Source organism: Arachis ipaensis, chromosome B6 (genome assembly GCF_059453495.1).
Source record: "Arachis ipaensis isolate K30076 ecotype BB chromosome B6, ASM5945349v1, whole genome shotgun sequence".
Lineage (NCBI taxonomy): Eukaryota > Viridiplantae > Streptophyta > Magnoliopsida > Fabales > Fabaceae > Arachis > Arachis ipaensis.
The window spans coordinates 76,741,536-76,744,035 of NC_142441.1; positions in this window are offsets into that span (position 1 = coordinate 76,741,536).

Sequence of the window (2,500 nt, forward strand, 5' to 3'; positions counted from 1 at the left end):
GAACTTACCTTTCATTTTCCATTGCAAACCAACTTTGAGCCTATTTTACCCCTTTGTTCTTTACTTTAGCTCATCACTAACTCTAAGCAGAAAAACAATAATGTCCTTAATTTGAATCCTTGGTTAGCTTAGACTAGTGAGAGTACTCATGAATTAAGTGTGGGGAAAAGTGGGATTGAAAACACTTGGTTTGAGAATTGAGTATGTTAGAATTTTCTGAAAATGTGAAAGAATGTTGAGAATATGTTCATGCATTCAATAAATTAATCATATGCATTGAGAAGAAAAAAAGAAAAAAAAAAGTTATTAAAAAAAAAAAGAAAAAGAAAAAGAGAGCAAATAAGTAAAAGGGGAAAAATGCCCCAAGGTAAATGTTGAAAGCAATGCATATGTACTGTACTTAAAATTAGAATGCATGAATACGTGGAAAATATGGTTAATGGATAGTTAGATTTTGTATTATGATTACATGGATTGTTTAAGTTAGGTGTAAAGTTTAAGTTAGTTAAGGATTCAGATTTTAGTCCACTTGGCCAAATACAATCCTACATTGACCCTAACCCCATTACAACCCTTAAAAGACCTCTTGATATGTGTATCTGTGCATTAAATTTGTGTTGATTGTTAGACGAAGAGCAAGCCTTAGAAAGCAAGGATAGTAGAGAATTGAGAGAATCGAACCTTAAACACTTGAGTGATTAGAGTGTATACACTACCAGTGAGGGTTCGATGCTCAATTCCTTGTTCCCGGCTTTCATGAGCTATTTTCTTCTACAAGTCTATTTGTACTTCATTTTCATGATTTGAATTAGTGAAATCCAATTCATATTTGTTCTTAAAAGATTTTTTTACTTTTAACCAAGTAGGTAGAAACATTTTGCATGTAGTTGCATTCATATAGATAGGTTGCATTTCATATATTCTACCATTCCTCTTCATCTTTATAGTTTCTCTTGAGCTTAGCATGAGGACATGCTAGTGTTTAAGTGTGGGGAGGTTGATAAACCACTATTTTATAGTTTATCTTGTGCTCAATTGAGTGGTTTTTATCTACTCTTTACCCACTTATTCATACTATTTGCATGCTTTTACATTTGCCTTCCTAATTATGTGCTTTGATTGAAAACATGCTTCTTTGATCTTATATTTGCTTATTATTAATCCTCTCTTATCACCATTAGATGCCTTGATATGTGTGTTAAGTGTTTTCAGATATTATAGGGCAGGAATGACTTGGAGGATGGAAAGGAAGCATGCAAAAGTGGAAGGAATACAAGAAGATGAAGAAGTTGCTAAGCTGTCCAGCCTGACCTCTTCGAACTCAAACAACTATAACTTTAGCTACAGAGGTCCAAACGACGCGGTTCCAGTTGCGTTGGAAAGCTAACATCCGGGGCTTCGATTTGATATATAATATGCTATGGTTCCCTTAATGCTAAGCGACACGACCGTGTGATCCATGCGACCACGTCGCAGTGACAGAAATCAGCGTGTTTGAATTCTTCTCCAGCGATTTTCGGGCTATTTTCGACCCAGTTCGTGGCCCAGAAAACACAGATTAGAGGCTATAAAGTGGGGGATTGCATCCATTCATAGAAAGGCTCTCATAATTCACTTTTCATATTTTAGATGTAGTTTTAGAGAGAGAGGTTCTCTCCTCTCTCTCTCTCTTAGGATTAGGATTTTCATTCAAGTGGGCAAATCTTTCATCTCTAAGCTTAATTAGCCCACTTGAATATGCTTTGCTTGAGACGGATGGCCAACTTAGAGCTCTTTGTGGCTATAAGAGTAAGAGGGTGATGCGGGTGCATCATTGCCTATTTTTAGTAGTGATTTCAGTAGATTTTTGTTTAGTTTTCATATAAATTTTGCCAATATATGAGTAATAGCATGAAAAATCTCTGCATGAAACAAAATTTCAAGCATAGGTGAATTTTAGCTAATATACAGGGTAAATATGATAAAATAGATCACACTAAGTGAAGTTTTGATTGTGAGCATTATTAGCACACTTAGTAAAATGAAGTTTGTCTTGTATGTTACTTTGATACACTTTGTTTGCTTGATTACAGACCAAAAGAAGTAGAGAAGAGCCATGTTAGTGGCTACGTTAGTGCTACTAACGTGGATACTAACGTGGAAGGAAAGAAAGTTTGGAATGTTAGTGGGAACGTTAACGGCATTAACTTTGAAGAAGGAGCAGCGTTATTGGCAAAAGTGAGTGCCAATAACGCTAGCGAAGCAAAAGAAGACCCACGTTAGCTTCCACGTTAGTTACATTAACGTGGGAACTAACGTGGAAGGAAAGGGAAACGCCAACGTTAGTAGAAAAAGTGAGTGCCACTAACGTTTGCAAAGCAAAGGAAGACCCACGTTAATGGCCACGTTAGTTACACTAACGTGGACATTAACGTGGGCAAAAATCTCACCTGGCAGCCTGACCATGCCTTCTTCAAACAAGAATAACTTGAGCCACAAAACTCCAAATGAGGTGATTCCA